General features: G+C 41.2%; 1 long non-coding RNA gene across 1 annotated transcript; it reads left to right on the top strand.

Annotated features, from left to right (window-relative positions):
• Nucleotides 1-4338: 4338 nt before the first annotated feature.
• On the top strand, nucleotides 4339-11110 carry LOC120919500. The gene is made up of 2 exons (XR_005744575.1): nucleotides 4339-5476; nucleotides 9340-11110. It is a non-coding gene; the product is annotated as an uncharacterized LOC120919500 (long non-coding RNA).
• Nucleotides 11111-14095: the final 2985 nt, after the last annotated feature.

Raw genomic sequence — 14095 nt, 5'->3', positions numbered from 1 at the left:
GTTATTGAACGTGTGCTAGTTTAAAGAGTCACGAGGGCAAGCAGGCTCTGCATCTAGAGGTAACGCTGGTGATGGATGTGGTGCATCCTCTTCAGCACGTGGCCGCTCATCCTTCTTTTCGGGAGCTGGCCGTGTTGAGCCTCAACATGCTGAGAAATTAGTTGAGTGGATGACCAAGCCGTCCTCATCCTCCTCATCCTCTCTCACACAGACTGATCATAGTTTGTCTGGCAAAGCAGCTGCCAAGGCGTCCTCTACCCTCTGCACAATGGCATCACACAATCCTTCCCTAATCCCACCGTGTCCTCCTGAGGAGTCCCCCGAACTGTTTCAACACAGTGTTGGGTACATGCTAGCTGAAGATGCGCAGCGTTTTGAAGACTCCGATGACGGAACACTGATAGAGGAAGGCATTGATGTGAGCCCAGGGAGAGGGGGTGGCCGAGAGGGACAACAATCTGGGAGTGATGTTCCCCCAGCTGGAGCATACTGCCAGGTTGTCGCCAGTGATGATGAGGAGGGAGGGGATGATGAGGTCATTGACTCTACCTGGGTGCCTGATAGGAGAGAGGAGGAGGAGGAAGAGGAGGACAAGGCACAGGCACATCTCCAAAGAGGCAGGATGCCCTCCAGGGGTCAGCTTAAGGGCAGCACACCAACTGCATTACGTGGCGCTGCTGTGTCTCAACGGTACAGCAAAAGTTCTTTGGTGTGGGCCTTTTTTGAAACCTGTCCATCAGATCGTACCTTTGCTGTTTGCAACATATGTCTCAAGCGTATCTCGCGTGGCCAAAACATCACCCGCTTGGGCACCACATGCTTGTCCAGACATATGTCGACCTGCCATGCAGCTCGTTGGCAGGCATACCAGAAAGACCCACACCAAAGACCAAAGCGGTCCTCCCCTTGCCCTTCTGTGACCTCCAACCCCACTAGACCCCCAGTCCTCTCTGCAGCCTGCACCGAAGGTGTAGAAATAGGTGTGTCACAACGTATTAGTGGTAGTACATGCGGGCAATCTACTGATATTACCAGACAAATTTCCCTGCCCCAGCTGCTGCAGCGCAGAAAGAAGTACGCTCCCAGCCATCCACATGCCCAGCAGTTGAATGCTAGCTTAGCAAAATTGCTAGCACTTCAACTGCTACCTTTTCAGTTGGTAGATTCTGCCCCCTTCCGTGAGATTGTGGAATGTGCAGTACCTCAGTGGCAAGTACCCAAACGCCACTTTTTCTCACGGAAGGCGATTCCAGCTCTCTACCGGCATGTGGAAGGCAATGTCCATGCCTCGCTGGACAGGGCGGTCAGTGGTAAGGTGCATCTTACCGCTGACTCATGGTCCAGCAGGCATGGACAGGGACGTTACCTGTCTTTTACGGCCCATTGGGTGACTCTGCTGGCAGCTGGGAAGGACGCAGGGCAAGGTACAGTAGTTTTGGAGGTTGTTCCGCCACCACGCCTCCAAAACAATACTACTGCTTGTGACACACCTCTCTCCTCCACCCCCTCCTCTTCTTCTTCCTCTGTGGCCTCTTCCTGTGGTGATGTTGGCTCAGAACCAGCCGTGCTCCGTAGGCGTACGACGGGCTACGCAGGAATGCAGGCCAAGAGATGCCATGCGGTGCTAGAGCTGGTGTGTTTGGGAGACAGGAGCCACACTGGGGAAGAGGTTCTTTCAGCTCTGCAGGGGCAGGCTCAGAGGTGGTTGACGCCACACCAGCTGAAGCCTGGAATGGTGGTCAGCGATAATGGCACCAACCTCCTCTCTGCCCTGCGATGTGAAAAACTCACCCATGTGCCCTGTTTTGCGCATGTTCTCAATTTGGTGGTGCAGCGGTTCTTGGGCAGGTACCCTGGCTTACAGGATGACCTGAGGCAGGCCAGGAAAGTCTGTGTGCATTTCCGGAGGTCATATAATGCCACTGCTCGGCTGACAGACCTCCAGAGGGAATACAACCTGCCCAAGAACCGCCTAATCTGTGACATGCCCACCAGATGGAACTCTACGTTGGCCATGCTGCAGCTGCTGCACATGCAGCAGAGGGCCATCAATGAGTACCTGTTCCAATATAGCAGCAGAACTGGCTCAGGGGAGCTTGGGTTTTTTTCACCACGCCAGTGGGCCTTGATCAGGGATGCATGCACTGTCCTGTCACCATTTGAGGAGGCCACGAGGATGGTGAGCAGTGACAGTGCATGCATCAGTGAGACTGTCCCGCTTATTCACATGTTGGAGCACACCCTACGTGGAATAATGGACAGGGCCCTTGAGGCAGAACAGAGGGAGGAAGAGGAGGACTTCCTTACCTCTCAAGGCCCCCTTTATCCAGACACTGTTCCTGCTTGCCCACCTGGAACACAGGAAGAGGAGGAGGAGGAGGAGGAGGATTGTATCAGCAGCATGGAGGTGGAGCCTAGCACTCAGCATCAACAGCAGCAGTCTTCAAGGGATCATTTACAGTCCCAAGGAACACGTGGACTTTTACGTGGCTGGGATGAGGTGGCTGAGGATCCTGTCGTCCTCAGTGACCCAGAGGACTGTGCCCCGAATGCCTCTGCAAACCTACGCTGCATGGCCTCCCTGATCCTGCAAAGCCTGTGTAAGGATCCTCGTGTACGTGCTATCATGGAGAGGGATCATTACTGGCTGGCAACTCTCCTTGATCCACGTTACAAGAGTAAGGTAACGGATCTTATGTTGCCATCGCAGAGGGAGCAGAAGATGAAACTACTGCGGGAGGCCTTGCAGAAGGGTCTGTGCAATGCGTTCCCAGAACCGGGGGGATTACCAAAACCTGACTCTGGACAACGTCTTGCTGAGGCTTCGGTGAGTCAGAGAAGGAGCGGTGGAGATTTGGCCGTCTGACCGATGCGTTCAGACAATTTTTTAGTCCGCAGCCCCAAGGTCTGACCGGTTCCAGCAACCATCGCCAGCGTCTGGTTTACATGGTCCGGGAATACCTAGCGGCAAGATCCGACTTGGACACCTTCCCCACGAAAAATCCTCTGGCTTACTGGGTCTTGAGGATGGATCTCTGGCCAGAGCTTGCACAGTACGCAATTGAGCTACTGGCTTGCCCTGCATCCAGTGTTCTTTCAGAACGCACATTCAGTGCTGCTGGAGGCTTTGTGACCGATCACAGGGTACGCCTCTCCACCGACTCTGTTGATCGACTGATCTTCATCAAAATGAATCAGGCTTGGATCAACACCGGCTACCAAGCACCTGATGCTGATGTTACTGAATAAGAATTTTGTGTTGAAATATCAGATCCCTTTGAGACTGCTGATGCTGAGTGACTGTCCTGTTGTGCTGCTGATGGAATATCCTTCTCCTCCTCACTTTTCATGCTGTTAGCTAGTAAGAAATGTTGTTTTTCTGTGCTCCGCCACCAGTGCCTAAGGCCTAATTGTTCTGCCCCTGTTTAACAGGGGCGCCTAATAACAATTTTTGATGCAATACTTTGCACGTGGCCTAAGGCCTAATTTTTGTGCCCCTGTGTAACAGGGGCGTGTAATAACAATTTTTGATGCAATACTTTGCACGTGGCCTAAGGCCTAATTTTTCTGCCCCTGTATAACAGGGGCGTCTAATAACAATTTTTGATGCAATACTTTGCATGTGGCCTAAGGCACAATTTTTGTGCCCCTGTGTAACAGGGGCGTCTAATAACAATTTTTGATGCAATACTTTGCACGTGGCCTAAGGCACAATTTTTGTGCCCCTGTGTAACAGGGGAGCCTAATAACAATTTTTGATGCAATACTTTGCACGTGGCTCCTTGTTGCGCTCCAATTGCAGATATTGGGAGGGGTTGCAGTGTTATGTTGCGCCTACGGACACATTTTTATGCCCCTGTGCAACAGGGGCGCCTAATAACAATTTTTGATGCAATACTTTGCACGTGGCTCCTTGTTGCGCTCCAATTGCAGATATTGGGAGGGGTTGCAGTGTTATGTTGCGCCTACGGACACATTTTTATGCCCCTGTGTAACAGGGGCGCCTAATAACAATTTTTGATGCAATACTTTGCACGTGGCTCCTTGTTGCGCTCCAATTACAGATATTGGGAGGGGTTGCAGTGTTATGTTGCGCCTACGGACACATTTTTATGCCCCTGTGTAACAGGGGCGCCTAATAAAAAATGTTGATGCAATACTTTGCACGTGGCTCCTTGTTGCGCTCCAATTGCAGATATTGGGAGGGGTTGCAGTGTTATGTTGCGCCTACGGACACATTTTTATGCCCCTGTGTAACAGGGGCGCTGTTAGAATATTATTCCAAATTCATAATTCGGCAATTCATGGCAAGCTTGCAAAACATATTTTGATTTATGATTAATCATAATAATTAGGTATGAATGAATGACCTTGATCAATTGATATGACATAATTCTTCTATCCAAAACTGAGCATTACGGATAGCCAATTTGAGAATGACTTATAAGGAATCCTGGTGTAGGTTGACAAGAATAGATTCAGAATAGATCTGTATTTACGTAGTGATATCAATAATATACTAGTTCATATCTATTGTTAAGCTAGTTTAGTAAAATCGTATTTATACTAGTATGTATTGGTATATAGTTACTTAATGAAGTTATAGCTTTATAGCTGATAATATATGTTCTATGACATTGCATCATCAAGCACACTACTCTAAGTATAGAGTGTCACATGTGTGCCTGTCAATCAAACTCCATACGACTCTGTGCTAAGATCTTCATATTGCTGAACCTAGCAGATATTAATATTTGCCATACAAGGGTCTAAGCCTGGGCCGTATGAGGTCATGACGTTCACTTGTAACATATATTTAAGCTTTGCTTTAAAGAAGGCTGGACACATTTTGCACCACACACTTACATGACACACTGATACTCACTCACACTAAGACACACTCACTCACACCCTCTTTGAAAGACAACACTGACATACTGACATATTGACAAGGACAACAGCTGATACCAGAAGTCAAGAACGTCATTTCCTGCTTCACTTTGGAAAATCTCTGAGACAAGATGGCTTGAAGACAAAGCACACATGCTTTCATAAGCTTGCTACATCTCTATCGATTCAATTCCATATATTTTCATCTACGCTAAACTGAACTTTATACTATTTTTCACTGTGTTTGTGATGCCACCTGTGTGACAATAAACTCACACGTTATTTTCAAATCAACCTGACTATGAATGATCTTCATTCAGATACGCCCTTGAAGCTATAAGAATATTAGTTATTAATTTTACATTCTTACAGTGGCGAGCCAAAGAAAGTACTGTCTTATCTCTATTTTTACGGAAATCTCGACCCTTGATGAGGGGGGGAGAGATTGGCGCAGTCTTTGCGAATATTCAAGTCTCGAGAAAAAAGACGGTTCAGAACCTATCAAGCAAGAGGCGTTTGTGTCGCGTCAGATGTGGACAACAGTCCAGTAACAGACGGTTGATGACGAGAAATCCTTCTAATAACGGTGAGTAAAAAAATTATGAATTTTATAGATGAAATAGCTAGAGATAGTAAGCTAGAATTTAAAGATGTGTCTTTTTATCCAAATGACAGTCACTTGTGGTTGTATATGTATCAAGAATGCTTAAATTCCAATGTCCAGATAGACAAATCCAGGTTTACTGTGAATAAATTACGTAAGAAAATAAGTAATGTATTGAAATTGGTAAGAATATTTAATAAGATGATTATTAATATTTTACCTGCCAAAAATGTGTGTACACTAAACCAGACAGAGACAAATAATGTACAGAACACAGGAATACATAAAAATGTGTCCCAGGATGCTCTCAGTTGTTCTAACTGTGAGATTTTGTGTAATTACATAGAAAATCTTGAGGAACAATTAGGATCTAAAAACATGATTTTGCCAGAGTTACAAAATGACAGTAAACAGATTGCTGTAATAAATACAGATGGCAAAAAGGTTGAAACCAAGTCAAAGCTACAATCTTATTTTCCGGAAAGTTCGGAAATAGAGAATGTTGATGCTACTGATGAAATGGAAATGAAGCATAAAAACTTATTATGTAGGACTGCAAAACTTAAATTGCAAATTCATGATCAGCTGATGAAGGTTCTAAAAGACTTTCCTATTTATGACGTTGAGGCTACTGTATTTTCTAATTGGGATTTATTTGAAATGTTTGCAGATCGTTTTAATCTTTCAAACGATCAACGCAATTACATTTTTCAGTTGTGGATTCCTGTTAATTTTGCTAAACGAATCCATTCACTTGTTAGTGATGATGAAGGTCAAAACGACGCCACAGATAGATTGCGACTATTATTGCTATGTATGACCGGTGAACAAAAACCGACCATAGAAATGCTAGACCTATTACAGACTACTGCAGAAGAAGATCCATTTTGGTTTAAAACAAGATTTTGCAAGGTTTATGAAATGATATTTGGAGTAGATGATGAAACTGACCCAGGTTTAAAAATGGCTTTCATAAAAAAATTTAAATACCTTGACCCAACTTCAGTGGCCATAGTACAGGAACGTCAAAATTTAAATGCTATAGTAAGCTTCATTGACAAAATTAGGAGACAATTGAATCAAAGCAGTCTCGCACACGAGGTTTCTATTATTCAATGTGACAAAAATAGTCAGGCTACAGACGTGTCAGAAACGACAGGTCTTAGCAGGAATGACAAGGACAGGTGCAGTCAAGTGAGTCAAGGAGACGACCCCATGATGTGTTTTTACTGTCATGGATTTGGCCATATGAAAAAACATTGCTTTAAGTTTAAGAGTGACTTACAAATAAGAACTAAAGATATGGAGTATGAAAAATCAGCTTTTGTGCAACCTGATTTTTCATGTCAAGATAAAATTTTGACTGAATTGCCTTATGACACTGAAGTCAAACAGATCAGTAATTTGACTGTTCACAGTAGTTCAGACAATATGGCAGAAGGAGCTGTCACTGAAAAAGAAGGTTTATTGCCATTGCCAAAAATAGAATCACACCCGGATTCAATTTCTCTGCCATTACAATATGTAGCACCAATTATTTTGGACGAGAATGGGAGACCATATTTACAATGTTTGATAAATGGTAAACATATTAATTGTCTCTTAGACAGTGGATCTGAGATTACCCTTATCAAAGAAAACATACCTGTGAAACCAAATTCTCCTATGTGTAATATAGTGGGTTTTAATAATACAGGTAATTCCACTGCTAGACAGGTATCCAATGTAACATTTGAAGTACCTGGATTAGTGAAAACTAATATTAACATTTGGGTCTGTCACGAAGCAGAGAATATACTTGGCATTGATGTAATCAATAAACAAAAGTGGGTGATTGATTTGGCTAATAGAAGTATTTGGAAAGATCCATCTAGGCCCAAATCAGTGCTGATTGATCCCTCTGTATACCGTAATGTTGGTTCCGTTACCAATATGTCTACAGAACAAAAGTGGCCTGATATTGATGAAAATTGTGCTTTAAAGGAAGTGGTACAATCTTTTCCAAGTTTGTGGTCAAAGTTCAAAAATGACTTTGGAACTTTGAAAAGTGCCGAATTAAATATTGAAGGAAAGGATCCAGAACCTCTTGATCAGAGTGAGTTACCACCAGAATCAATTGGTCCACTTTCTGATATTATTCAAGAATTTGTACAACTTGGAATTGTAAAGAAAGCTAAATCAGTGGTAAATAACTGTATTTGGCCTATCAAAAATATTGATAATTCATATTCTTTATCAGTTGACGTAAGAACATTGGATAAACACATCACAAATAGCCCAGTTCTTCCTGATAAATCGAACATAAAATTACATTTGAATGTTGAGAACAAAGTGTTTTCTGTACTAGAAATCGCTGGTAGCCATTTTTCCATTCCTTTAACTAAAAGTTGTCAATACAAACTTGCGTTCACATTCAGAAAAGAGACTTATACGTTCACTCGATTAATACCTGATCTAGGTATAGGTGATGGTATAGTTCATGAAACTATAGCAACAATACTTTCTAAATTTTCTAGGCCAGATTGCATTTGTCAGCACGTGGATACGATTTTGCTGAGTACTCAGAATATCGATGAACATATGGCTCTTTTGTCTGAATTGTTTATGATGTTACAAGCTGAAGGTTTAAAATTAAACACAACAAAAGTTCAGCTGATGAAAAGTCAAGTGAAATTCCTTCACATGCAAATTAGTCAAGGAAAGAGACAATTGTTGCAAGAAACAGTTAGGGATATTACTGTTATCCCAACTCCAACAACTTACAAGGCATTGCATAAATTTTTGCATAAAATAAATTATTGCAAAGAGTTTGTACATTGTTTCGCAGAAAAAGTTAATCCACTATATAATCTTTTAAGGAATAAAGGTAATATAGTTGACCAGTGGGGTCCAAATGAGAAAAATGCTTTTGAAGTGTTGAAAAAAGATTTGCAGAATGTACAAACAATAGAGGTTTGTCCTGAAACATCGTTTGTTTTGAAAACTCATGTATCTGAGAATGCCATCTCAGTAACATTGTTTCAGTTACAGGAAGGTAAGGAGAAAATAATTGCCTATTTCTCCAGAGTTTTATCATTTTTGGAAAAAACTTTTGAGCCAGGTGTGAAGCAACTTCTAAGTGTTTACTATGCAATTAAAGTTACAGAGAGCATAGTAAAATCAAACAAAACCATTGTACGGACACCTGACTGTTCATTAAAAGGTATTTTTGAGGAAGGTAATTTTAGTGAAATTAAGAAAATATATCCTTTATGGTTCAGAGCTTTATTACAAATACACATTCAGATAGATGGGAACGAAAGACATCTACAGAAATTTACACCAGCACATGTTTATACAGCTGTAGCTGAGAAGTCTTTATCTCAGATTTCCAGCGTAAGAGCTGAGAAATGCATTGAAGTACTTGCAGAACACTCTGACACTAAAGTAAGAACTCCAACACAGAATACAGTTACGCATATTTCTAATCGTTTAGAGGTGAGAACAAAGGCATAGTCCATTGTCATCTCTGGGGTGATATGAAATCTAACTTTGTTCGTTAGAAATAGAATTTGTATCATGACCGAAAAATGAAATATTGCGTCCTGACATATCTAAACTTCACAGTACATATATTTTATAATTTAGGTCATTTTTAGACAGGATAAGGACAGTACATAGAAGTACATAGTCACACAGAAAATCTCTTTGAAGGAAAATATGAGATAGTATTTCACATATAGTTTTAACAAATTCACAAAGTTATTGTCTCATAATGTTTTAATATTTGTTGAAAAAAAGGAAAATGTATAAGAATTAATATAAATATTTTATTCCTGAGTAATGATACTGCCTCTCTTTTACAGATATGGCATCTAAAATCAAACAAATATGGAGGATAACAAGCTTCTATAAAGAGCAAAGAGAAATTCAAAGTTAAAGAAGAGATCCTTTTTGGAAGAATATTTGACAAAAGATTTATATTTCATATTTATGAACTATTTTATCTTATTCATCAAGGTTTTTCTAATGGAACTTGAAGAAGACATTTTAAAGACATTTCATGAAGAAACATTAATCGGAAGGAACATTATCTATCTATTATAGATAAACAATTTAGGACTGAAACATTTGTCCACATATACATATACATTTTTTGATTATCCAATTATTATGATATTAATGTTCACATGAAGTTAGGATTATTATTTTTATTTATTTTTATTTATTCACATATTGAATGTTAGCACACTCATTCTAGTTAATAGAACATATTTTGTTCATAACTTAAGAAAGATATCATTAATAGAACTATGGAAAGTTATGAAAGTTTTAGAGTATAAAGTATATTTCCAAAGAGCTAAAATATTATTTGAGCACATATATGGAAATATATTATTGCATTATTTACTTATTTTAATAATAATAATTTTCATTATTATTATTATTATTAATATTAATAATTATTGATATTAGTCATCATTATGTTATACATTTTTAAAATCTATACCATTATTTCTGGTAAGATTTTGATTAGATAGATCTAAGAAGAGTTAAAAGTAAAGAGTAAAGCATTTAGGAAAAGGAAAATTTCTAGTTGCTTCAGTTCTGAGGAATATCGTGTCCAATCGTTTGATACAAGGTGGAGAAAATGAGATATGAATGTATGTATGTGTGTATTAAATGATTTAGTATGATTAATCATAATTCAGGGGGGATTGTTAGAATATTATTCCAAATTCATAATTCGGCAATTCATGGCAAGCTTGCAAAACATATTTTGATTTATGATTAATCATAATAATTAGGTATGAATGAATGACCTTGATCAATTGATATGACATAATTCTTCTATCCAAAACTGAGCATTACGGATAGCCAATTTGAGAATGACTTATAAGGAATCCTGGTGTAGGTTGACAAGAATAGATTCAGAATAGATCTGTATTTACATAGTGATATCAATAATATACTAGTTCATATCTATTGTTAAGCTAGTTTAGTAAAAACGTATTTATACTAGTATGTATTGGTATATAGTAACTTAATGAAGTTATAGCTTTATAGCTGATAATATATGTTCTATGACATTGCATCATCAAGCACACTACTCTAAGTATAGAGTGTCACATGTGTGCCTGTCAATCAAACTCCATACGACTCTGTGCTAAGATCTTCATATTGCTGAACCTAGCAGATATTAATATTTGCCATACAAGGGTCTAAGCCTGGGCCGTATGAGGTCATGACGTTCACTTGTAACATATATTTAAGCTTTGCTTTAAAGAAGGCTGGACACATTTTGCACCACACACTTACATGACACACTGATACTCACTCACACTAAGACACACTCACTCACACCCTCTTTGAAAGACAACACTGACATACTGACATATTGACAAGGACAACAGCTGATACCAGAAGTCAAGAACGTCATTTCCTGCTTCACTTTGGAAAATCTCTGAGACAAGATGGCTTGAAGACAAAGCACACATGCTTTCATAAGCTTGCTACATCTCTATCGATTCAATTCCATATATTTTCATCTACGCTAAACTGAACTTTATACTATTTTTCACTGTGTTTGTGATGCCACCTGTGTGACAATAAACTCACACGTTATTTTCAAATCAACCTGACTATGAATGATCTTCATTCAGATACGCCCTTGAAGCTATAAGAATATTAGTTATTAATTTTACATTCTTACAGGCGCCTAATAACAATTTTTGATGCAATACTTTGCACGTGGCCTAAGGCCTAATTTTTCTGCCCCTGTATAACAGGGGCGTCTAATAACAATTTTTGATGCAATACTTTGCATGTGGCCTAAGGCACAATTTTTGTGCCCCTGTGTAACAGGGGCGTCTAATAACAATTTTTGATGCAATACTTTGCACGTGGCCTAAGGCACAATTTTTGTGCCCCTGTGTAACAGGGGAGCCTAATAACAATTTTTGATGCAATACTTTGCACGTGGCTCCTTGTTGCGCTCCAATTGCAGATATTGGGAGGGGTTGCAGTGTTATGTTGCGCCTACGGACACATTTTTATGCCCCTGTGCAACAGGGGCGCCTAATAACAATTTTTGATGCAATACTTTGCACGTGGCTCCTTGTTGCGCTCCAATTGCAGATATTGGGAGGGGTTGCAGTGTTATGTTGCGCCTACGGACACATTTTTATGCCCCTGTGTAACAGGGGCGCCTAATAACAATTTTTGATGCAATACTTTGCACGTGGCTCCTTGTTGCGCTCCAATTGCAGATATTGGGAGGGGTTGCAGTGTTATGTTGCGCCTACGGACACATTTTTATGCCCCTGTGTAACAGGGGCGCCTAATAACAATTTTTGATGCAATACTTTGCACGTGGCTCCTTGTTGCGCTCCAATTACAGATATTGGGAGGGGTTGCAGTGTTATGTTGCGCCTACGGACACATTTTTATGCCCCTGTGTAACAGGGGCGCCTAATAAAAAATGTTGATGCAATACTTTGCACGTGGCTCCTTGTTGCGCTCCAATTACAGATATTAGGAGGGGTTGCAGTGTTATGTTGCGCCTACGGACACATTTTTATGCCCCACAGGGGCGCTTAATAACAATTTTTGATGCAATACTTTGCACGTGGCTCTTTGTTGCGCTACAATTACAGTATGTTTGAGGGGTGCCCTTTTTTCTACAATTTTGCTTTCCCAAAAAGATAATGCCACCCCCCCACCACCCCTAAAATAATCGAGATATTGTTCCCACACAGCACGTGCGCAAGCAGTATTAAATTACTTTGTTCTTATAATAATTTAATGTTGTGCAGTGACATTTCTAAACACGTGCCACTACTAGAGACACACAGCAGGTGTGATATTTGAAGGAATTTTTCATTTTTTTTTTTCACTTTAAACATTAAAATCGCTGCTCCGGAAAAACGTCCGTTTTTAAAATATTTTTTTCGATTGATACATGTTCCCTGGGGCAAGACCCGGGTTCTGAAAGACGTTTACCAACATTAAATTGAATATTGGTCTTTAAAATGATCGTTTTTGAATTCGAACGTTCGAGTCCCATAGACTTCAATGGGGTTCTAAATGTTTGCGCGAACCCGCGGTCTGTTCGAACGTTCTGATGCGAACCGAACCCGGGTATGTTCGGCTCATCCCTACTCCCAACAATACTTTGTATTCTTTGCCACTCTAGCCAGAGTGGGTATAGCGTATCTGGACAGGCCTCTCTCACTGACCTGGCAGCCAGAGTATCACTTGGAACTTGAAGGAAAAGTCTCTGCCACAGACCCTACAGAAATGAACTCAGAGGAAAGCCTCTGCCACATGTTCTCTCTGTGATTATAATTAGGGAGATAATCTTCCTTTATAGAATTGCGCCTGGATCTCCTTCAGATAGTTTCAGGTACCGACTGACAGGTGACCAGCCTCTTAGTCTCCGGTTACCTTGATCCCCGGTGGTTTGTCGAGACCCTATTGGATCGCCAGGCTCTCATTGGCTCTCCTCAGATAGACTCCCAATCCGAACAGCTATCTCGCTTGAGATCTTCAGGATTAGGAACCCAGTCGACTACTGGGATTCCCGCCACAGCTCAGTTGTCCCGGACCAACATGGTTCAGTGAAATAAAACGGACTTGCAGAGGAAAACCTTAGTCCGTTCCGTCCCCTTGCTGTGAGTGATGGGTGATTTACATATCTCATGGACTAGCCTGGAGACAGGCATTATTTTTTAATTCCCACTCCCACTCCTTTTCTGAAGTCATGTGGTTACTTTTCTGGATTTTGTCTGGATGTTAGTGATCATAGCAGAATTTAGTGTTGTGTTTAGTGCATGTTGACAAGGGGAGTGTAGAGGAGGGAGGGGAGTCTACTGACATCACGACTCCTCCCACAGAGCTCCAGACAACAGACCCACCCACAGAATCTGCAGTTTTTCAGTTCTTATAACAGACAGAGGGGAGACATTTGACAGGTAAGGATACATGCAGGAGGCATGTATATCCTTATAGATCAGCACTATGGCAGTAGTTTAGAAAGGATAAGAGTGGGGTTTACATCCACTTTAAGGTCCATAATTTATACACACACACACACATACTAGGGCCAATTTAGACAGGAACCAATTTACCTACCAGCGTGTCTTTGGAGTTTGGGAAGAAACAGGAGTACCCAGAGAAAACCCACACAGGTATAGGGAGAACATGCTGTTACGGAACCATGAACCAGACGTACAACAAGAGATAAGTGAAAAATAAGAAGGCTTTATTGAATATCAAGCATTAAAGCAAAAGTCCAAAACAGATGGTGAACCCGAATCAGAGTCTTGCGAAGCCAGAGGTCAGGAACCAGAAGGGTAGTCAGACGAAGCCAGGATCAGGAACCAGCAGGGATGTCAGACGAAGCCAGGATCAGGAACCAGCAGGGAAGTCAGACGAAGCCAGGATCGGAACCAGAAGCAGCAGCAGTCTTAGAAGCATGTGAACACAGGAGGACCAAGCAAGGAACTGAAGCCACAGAACTCCTATATATATGAGCCAGGCATCCAGCTCCTCCCAGTGGGAAGGAGGAGCCGCAGGGTGGGAGGCTACAAGAGACCTGGAAACCAAGATGGCCGCCAGCAC

The sequence above is a fragment of the Rana temporaria genome, chromosome 12 (assembly GCF_905171775.1).
Source record: "Rana temporaria chromosome 12, aRanTem1.1, whole genome shotgun sequence".
NCBI classification, from domain to species: domain Eukaryota; kingdom Metazoa; phylum Chordata; class Amphibia; order Anura; family Ranidae; genus Rana; species Rana temporaria.
This window is presented reverse-complemented; position numbering and strand designations above follow the sequence as displayed.